The sequence below is a fragment of the Propithecus coquereli genome, unplaced genomic scaffold (assembly GCF_000956105.1).
Source record: "Propithecus coquereli isolate 6110/MARCELLA unplaced genomic scaffold, Pcoq_1.0 Scaffold655, whole genome shotgun sequence".
Taxonomy (NCBI): Eukaryota; Metazoa; Chordata; class Mammalia; order Primates; family Indriidae; genus Propithecus; species Propithecus coquereli.
The window spans coordinates 329,905-337,818 of record NW_012152563.1 but is presented as its reverse complement, the minus strand read 5'-3'; the positions used below and the strand labels follow the sequence as shown (position 1 = coordinate 337,818).

General features: G+C 57.3%; 1 long non-coding RNA gene across 1 annotated transcript; it reads left to right on the top strand.

Annotated features, from left to right (window-relative positions):
• Positions 1-2,517: 2,517 nt before the first annotated feature.
• On the top strand, positions 2,518-7,402 carry LOC105823015. The gene is made up of 3 exons (XR_001138128.1): positions 2,518-2,626; positions 3,520-3,904; positions 6,208-7,402. It is a non-coding gene; the product is annotated as an uncharacterized LOC105823015 (long non-coding RNA).
• Positions 7,403-7,914: the final 512 nt, after the last annotated feature.

The window sequence follows — 7,914 nt, the reverse complement described above, 5'->3', positions numbered from 1 at the left end:
ATGTAAACGTCACACACGCGAACCGCGTGGATAGAGCTGCCTGACAGCGGGGGACGGGGAAGGAGGAAACTGGGATAAGCTCCTGCATTTCCTGGTACGGACTAAACAGTTACCTAAGCTGACAATTCAAATCACAGAAACTGAAGCGCGTTTAAAAGAACAAAAGTAAACAATGAGGAAGCTGCTCCAGTGGCTAACATTAGGGGGCGGAAGAAAAATGAGAAATAAGAGTAGTTTTCAGGGACAAAGGAATAAATGAAAACAAGATCAAACAAACAAAATCAGTATATTTGTCTCAACTCTCTGCTTCCAAGGCCAAAAGGAAGAGAGAGACCAAAAATCCAATGGAAGGGTGAATAAAGGATGTTAACAGAGAGTTCACAGAAAAAGAAATACAAATGGATCTTAAGCATATGCAAAGATGTTTAACCCCCTTCACTGAGAGAAATGAAAATTAAAACCACGCTGAGAGTTAGAGGGGTGTATACATTTGCCAAATCTCAAAAATTATACACTTAAAAGATTTATACGTGTCACTGTACATAAGTTTTACCTGTTAAAAAAACTATAAATAGGCTGGGTGCAGTGGCTCACACCTATAATCCCAGCGCTCTGGGAGGCCAAGGCAGGAGGATCGCTTGAGGTCAGGAGTTTGAGACCAGCCTGGGCAACATAGTGAGACCCAGTCTCTACAAAAAAAAATTGTTTTAAATTAGCCAGGCGTGGTAGTGCACACCTGTAGTCCCAGCTACTCTGGAGGCTGAGGCAGGAGGATCTCTTGAGCCCAGGAGTTGGAGGCTGCAGTGAGCTGAGACTGTGCCATTGCAGTCCTGCCTGGGTGATAGAGAAAAACTCTGTCTCTTAAATAAAAACTATAAACAAATATTGAATTCTAGTTATAGCACTCAAGTGCTTTGAAGTGTACTAACATCTGCATCTTATTTTGAAATTCATTCAAAAATTTAAAAAATGGATAGGCAGACAAATATAAAATAAACCAAATATAGCAAAATGTTAACTGTAGAAACAAGGTGGTGGATGTACATACAATCCTTTCAACTTCTCTGTATGTTTGAAAACGTTTAAGATAAAATGTGAAGAAAAAACATAAAAATACAAAAGGATAACTCTGTTTTCAAGATTGTAATACAACAGTCTCTCTCAACCTTTGTCAGTGGAAGTTTATATAGATACAGCTTCGGAGATAATAATACCAATCGGAATTAACATGCATTTATCTTTAGACACAACAGTTCCACCTGAAGGAATTTAATCTACAGACATTCAGACATGAGCAAAATAACAGCTACAAGGACATTAGTTCTGTCATTGCATGACAAACAAAAGGTTGGAAATCATGTCTCATCAATAGAAGAACGGTTAAAAATACTACGGTATATCCACACAATGAAACACGACACAGCCATTAGAAAGAAGCAGGCTTCTATGCATTGATGTGAAGTAATCTCCAAGATATTTTACATTAAAAAGTAAGATTTGGGACAGTTTATACGGTAAGCTTGCATTTGCGTGACAAACAAATGCATCAATGTCCGTATCTTCTTTTACGGGCGCAGACTGTCTCCAGGTCAGAAGGATATGTCAGGACCTGGCCACAGTGGCTGCCTCTGGACGGGAACAGGGTCGCCGGGGGGGAGAGGTGGTTAAAAAAGCTGCTTTTCACGGTTTTCTTTTCATCTTTTTGACTTTTGAGCTGTATACAAGTATTACTTATGCAAAAATGTTAAATTTAATTCTCAAAAAAGTAAAACTGGGATCAGCATACAACTCAGCAATTCCACTTCCGGTTATAACCGGAAGTGCTGCTTGCTGCGCCCAGAGAGGGACCCGCACGGCCACGCCCACGGCGGCCACGCCCATGGCAGCCACGCCCACGGCAGCCACGCCCACGGCAGCCACGCCCCCCTCCGCTGAGAGGCGGAAACCACCCCAGCGCCTATCAGTAGACGGACGGATAAAGGAAATGGGGTCTGTCCTGCAGTGGAGCATTATGCACCCTTAGAAAGACGGACACTCTGACGGGCTGCAGCACGCATGACCCGCAGGACGTCCCGCAGGGGGGAATGCGCCGCCACAAGAGGGCAGACCCTGCGCGATCCCACCTGCACGAGGGCGCAGAGCGGTCAAGCTCGGGGACAGAAAGCGGCACAGGGGCTGCCCGGGCGGGGGAGGGAAGCGGAGTTCAGTCTGGCAAGACGGACAGAGTTCTGCAGGTGGACGGTGGTGACGGCTGCGCCACAACCTGAATGTCCTTACTGCCACCAGACATGCTTAAACGCCACCGCGCACGTACCAATGGTTAAGATGGTAGATTTTAGGTGTATTTGGCCGCACGTTTCTAAAAGCGACATTTTAAAAAGAGAGACAGGAAAGAAAAATGGCCCCGGCCAACCTTGTGGCGGCGCCCACCTTCGTGGATGGGGAGGAGCGCCCAGGCGGGCCTAGAGTCGCAGGAACGATCCACTTCCTCTGTCCCTTCCTGTTCCAGCTGCCCTCCAGCGCCAGGCCAGCGCCGCCTCTCCGAGGGAAAGGCCAGTTCCCGACGGCTCGTGTCCCCCCTGGAATGGCCGGGTCCTTATGAAGCGGTGACCACTCCAGGCAGCAGGTCAGTTGTCCGCAGGAGCAGGGGGACAGAGACGGGGTGAGGGAGGGACAGCACGGCTGCCTGCCGCCCCAGACACTCCAACGCTTGTGCAGACGCCTTCCCCCAGCTCCCCAGGAAAGAAGCCGCCTTTGCCCTTCCTCCAGGGGACAAAGAGACCCAGGGTATGGGATGTGGGATGTGGGACTTGGATAAGTCATTTCCCTGCTCTGTGCCTCAGTTTCCACATTTAATAATGGGCCCTTTGATGCATGGCTAACTGCTTCCCAGGCTACCGTGGGCTCTAAATATTAATAATAAACTGAATGTGAAAGCACAGTCCACAGCTCAAGCCCTCTGCAAATGCTGGGATAAGGACGGGATGACGGCCGTGTGGGGAGAGGGAGGACTGTGTGATGCCTTGTGGGCACAGGAATCCTCAGGGTCCTGACCCTAGAGCTCCCCTTGGTGGCTGGACCTGCAGGTAGCTGACCGCACCCCCCTGGCCTGCTCCCAGGAGCTCACCTCCCAGGGCCAAGGACTGTACGTTTAGTCTTCAGACCCTTAGGGAGCAGGTATTGTCACCTGTCCTCAGCAGCGGGGAGGTGGGACCGGGAGAAGTGAGTAAATCATCCCAGGGTATGAGTGATGTGTCGTCGTGGGTGTCCGCCGTGGGGTGCTAAAGATAGTCGCGAGTTGTCCAGACCTGCCTGCAGGGCGGTGCAGAGCCGGGGTTCGGTTACCTGCACCGGTTACCTGCACGGCTTAGAGCTGTGACCATGTGGGCCCGAGAGTGACGCAGCTGTCCCCTTCCCCTCCTTAGTGCCTCGTGCGCCCTGGGGGGAGAGGCGGGTGCCCTCACCTGCCCAGGTGAATGGCCACCCCCTCCTTCCCTGCTACCCGGACTCTCTCCGCAGGGGCGGAAAATGGTACCAGTCAGGCGGCAGCCGGAGGAGGAGCCCGCAGTCGCCCCCCCGAGATGGAAGAGCCCACGCCGGAGCCGGTCTACGTGGACGTGGACAAAGGGCTGACCTTGGCCTGCTTCGTCTTCCTCTGCCTCTTCCTCGTGGTGATGATCATCCGCTGCGCGAAAGTCATCATGGACCCCTACAGCGCCATCCCCACGTCCACCTGGGAGGAGCAGCACCTGGACGACTGAGGCCCCGCGCGGCGGCGGGACGAGCCCGTGTCCCCTGCCACCAGCCTGCCGGCCTGAGGAGGCCAGCCGTGGACGTGGCCCCGGGGAGAAGGCCCAGCCCTGGCTCGAGCACACAGGGAGTGCGGGCGCTGCGGCAGCCTGGGGTAAGGGCAGGGCCAGGCCAGGAGGCGATGGGGGGTGGCCTTCCCGGGCTCCCCGACACCTTCCGGAACCGGATCTAGCACAGACACCCCTTCCCCACGTGGCACGACAGAGGTCTCCTGGGGGGCGGGGGAGGGTCTCTGTTCTTGAAACCCAAAGTGGGGTGTGGAGACTCCCAGCGAGGGTCCCGCCGCGCCCCTGCCCAGGGCCGGCGGGGCCGGCGGGGGGGGCGGGGGGGGGGCCCGGGGGCTTGCTTGAAATGGCGCAGGGGGCTGTTGTGCGGGGCGGTTTCCCGGCGTTTTTTTTTTAACTTAAATCTTGGGGGGTTTTTTTTTTCTTTTTCGGACCCCATTTTGCAGTTTAGACATTTGGAGGAAAACAGAGAAACAGAAGCAAAGGGGGAAGGAACAGCCATGACCCTCCCAGAAGCCGCCACTGTGATACATTTTCTCCCGCCTTTTGCACGCGTGTTTACTCAAACGCACGCTCCACGCTTGGTGTCGTGTCGCTTCGCACGACGGTGGGAACTCGGCCCCGTTTCATCCGACACGCTGCTCAGCCGCTGCGCTCGGTGGCCGCGGGGAACTTGCCCGGGGTAGGTCGCGGTCCCATCATGTCCTTTGAGTGGACTGTTTCTTTTAACTAACTTTTCCTCACACAACATTATTTCACCCAGTAGCCTTTTGAGGGTGCACAGTCCACAAGATGCATATTGGACAGGGAGCCCTGGTTCTATCTAGTCCTGCTGTGTGACCTTGAGCAAGTGACTTCACCTCTCTGTGCCTCAGTTCCCTCGTTGTAAGTTAGAGAAGAAAAGCCTTGCCATTCTTTGTTTTATTTTTTTTTCATTTTTTGGCATCTATCGCGTGTGAATGCAAGGCTGGGAGCGGAGCGCTCTGTGCCGGTGCGGGAGGAATGACGCTGGAAATGGCTCCTCTCCGGGCCTCTCTCCCCTCCCCTCCCACCCACATCCATGACCTGGCAGCAAGCTCCACCCCTCCACTTCCTTGTCACATGACCCCAGATAACTCGCATGGCCTCGACTTCCTCGTCTTTACGGTGGGGGAATAACCTCTACCTCACAAGGTGGTGTGAGGACGGGCGGGAGAACGCGGGAAGGGTGGCGCTGCTTCCTGGATCCGCCACCCCAGGAGAAGCGCGGGAGGATCAGGGGTCCCCCTCCCTGCAGAGCCTGGAACCCTGGGCCTCCCTCAGCTTCCGGGCAACTTCCCCCCGGCAGACGTCCAGCCAGAGCCCCGGGGCAGAGGAAGACGCGGCAACCTGCCGGCACCTGACCGCCAGGGATGTGGCTGACGTCACTGTCACCGTCGTCAATTTGCCCACAAACATGCTCAGACACTGAACCAGGCCTCCCGAAGTCCCCTTCCCCTGCGCCCACGCGCCCTCCCTCCAGGGCTTGGCCTTCCCTGGCCCAGGAGACCCGCAGCTGTGCAGACACGCGCGGCTGCCTTCCCATCACCCGCCCCCCAGCCATGGGTGCCACCCCGGCCACTCGGGAACTGGCTTTCCAAAGCACTGTCACCATAGGTGACCCCCGAAGGTGGACAAGGCCACAGCTGTTGAGGCAGCGCGCCAGGGTGTGTCCGCTCCCCTCCGCCCACGCGCGCCGTGCGGGACACACAGGGACAGGTGGTGGCAGAGGCAGTGGTCTGAGGTGCCTGGAAGGCTCCGGATAAGAGGGAAGCTGCCAGTGAGAGCCTTGTGTGGCCTCGGGCCCAGCGACAGCAGCCGCGCCTCTGAAGCCCACCTCAGAGACGCCGGCACTTCGTGAAAAGCCCAGCATGGGGTTTACGAAACAAATCAGAACCACCCGAGTCAGCTGATACCAGCCCCGAGGACGTGGAGGAGGCCGTGGGCGCCCCTGTGGAGCTCGGGAGTGAAACAGGCGCCCGGGGCCGCGCTCGCTCCAGCTGGGGCCGCAAACGGCGTCTGCAACACCCGGGCTTGTTAGTGACCCGGGACCCCCTCCGACCAACCGGAGTCAGACTCTCCGGGGCGGAGCCGGGAATCGTGTAAGCAGCTCCCGCAGGTGTGTTAGATGCGCATGAAAGTTCCAGAAGCTCTGCCTGGGGATCCCCGGGTCCCAGTTAATTCCTTCCCACGCCGAGATTTGCCAGTATTTCCTATTTTCTCTTCGCTGTTTTTGACAGCAAGGGGAAATAATGACATTTCAGAAAAATATAAATATCGCTCCCAACCCAGGCCTCCGGCGAAACGGTGACTTTCATTTTGTGTCCACGTTCCCTTCTGACCACTGTCCTCACTCGAGATATGTTTTTCACAGATGCTGTCCCACGCGATTTGACACCACGCTCCTTCTCCTGACGGTCACCGCAAGCTGTTTCCGTGTTGCTACTGCTTCCTCATGTTCGTCATTCTAATGGCTACAGAACGTGACACCCGGCGCACGCGTGATTTACAGACTCCTGTAATTAAGTGCTTGGATTTCCTTCATTTTCCCCGTTGCACACGGACTGCGCAGAAACAGAAAGATGGAGACGCTGTGTGGGGCTGGGGGAGAACGAATATTTAACACCCCCCCAAGAGACGGGGAGGGAGGCTTCTAAGACGGGATCCCGGTAAGGGGAAGGAACCGCTGCGGTTCCAGCTTCTAATGTCGCGGGACACAGTCCTCTGCGGTCAGCGCCCTGCCTGGTCTCCGGCTGAGATGAGCTTGGGGACAGCAGACAGTTGAACCGCTCGGGGGAGCCGTGGGCGGGAGCGTGGGCGGCGGGAGGTGGGCGGGTGGCAGCGGGAAGCATTCAGAGCTGAGGGCCAAGGCCGGCCACAGTCCAGGCCTCGCGGAGAACACGGCGCGAGGACGCCCCCCGCAGGGAACGGGTGGGGGACGCTGCAGACGGCGACGTCCGGGCCGGTTTCCAGCCGCTGCCTGTCTGTGCTTGGCTGAGTCCCTCGTGCACTCGAGCCCTGGCTGCATCCGAGGCGCAGTCTGCTCCGTGGCAGGCGTGTGGGAAGCGCAGACGTCTCGGTGGCGGGTGCCATGAAGAAACCAGCCGGGAAGGGCCAGCAGTCCTGAGTGGAGGGGTGGCGGAAGTGCGCAGGCGAGGGGAGTGAGAACGCGGCCACCCAGAGAAGACAGGCAGCCCCTGGGGACGTGGAGACGGCGGGAATGCACAGACGGCCTCGCCTCGCGGGCTTGGCACCTCGGTTCCCACCACGGCCATCATCCTACGTTTTCCAGTTAGTTGCTCCAGCGTCCCCGTGTTCTCACTGGAAGTCCAGTGTCACCTGCCTCGTCAAACCGTCTCGGAGTCCCGGCGCTAGCTCAGCCCGGAAGGGGCTGGTCCTGCTCTCAAGCACCGAGTGGAGAGAACGGCGAGGCCTGGGGGGTCCCGTGGTGTGCGCCACGCCCCTCGGCTCACCGTCCAGGGCTGGTCCTGCCGTGTGTGCTGGCGGCTGCCTGCCGTGTCCCGGGCCCATGCTGAGTTCCCTGGTGTTCACGTGTTCACACGCCAGGCGTTCGGTCTGGCCGCAGCTCACAGACACGCCGCCCGTGCCAGAGACACCGACAGCCTCGGCCACTCCAGCCCCTCGAGTCCCTGATGGCCCCGGGCAAGATTCCTCCTCCCGGTGGGAGGGTCTCTCTGGGCCGCGTCAGTTCTGTCAGGAAAGAGCCGGCGCACGCCAAGCATTGACTGGAGGGAGCTCAATGAAAGAGGATTTGCAGCGGTTGGGCAGGGTTAAAGGGAACAGCAGGGAACAGTGAACACGCGGGACGGGCCCAGGTGGAGCCGTGGCCACCCCTGCCGCAGGGCACGGAGAAGGCAGAGCACAGGGAGAGGATCAAACCCCCCAAAACCGCACTCGGTAGGAAGGGAGGTGGGAAATAAATGCCTTGACCCTTGACCTCGCGCCCCCTGCCCTGCAGTGTCCCGTCTGGGTCTCCCACTGGTCCCAACACAGAAGCTGCAGCTCAGGGGACGGTGGGCGACCCGTACAAGTCAGCACACTCGAGCAGAGGCGGAGTCAC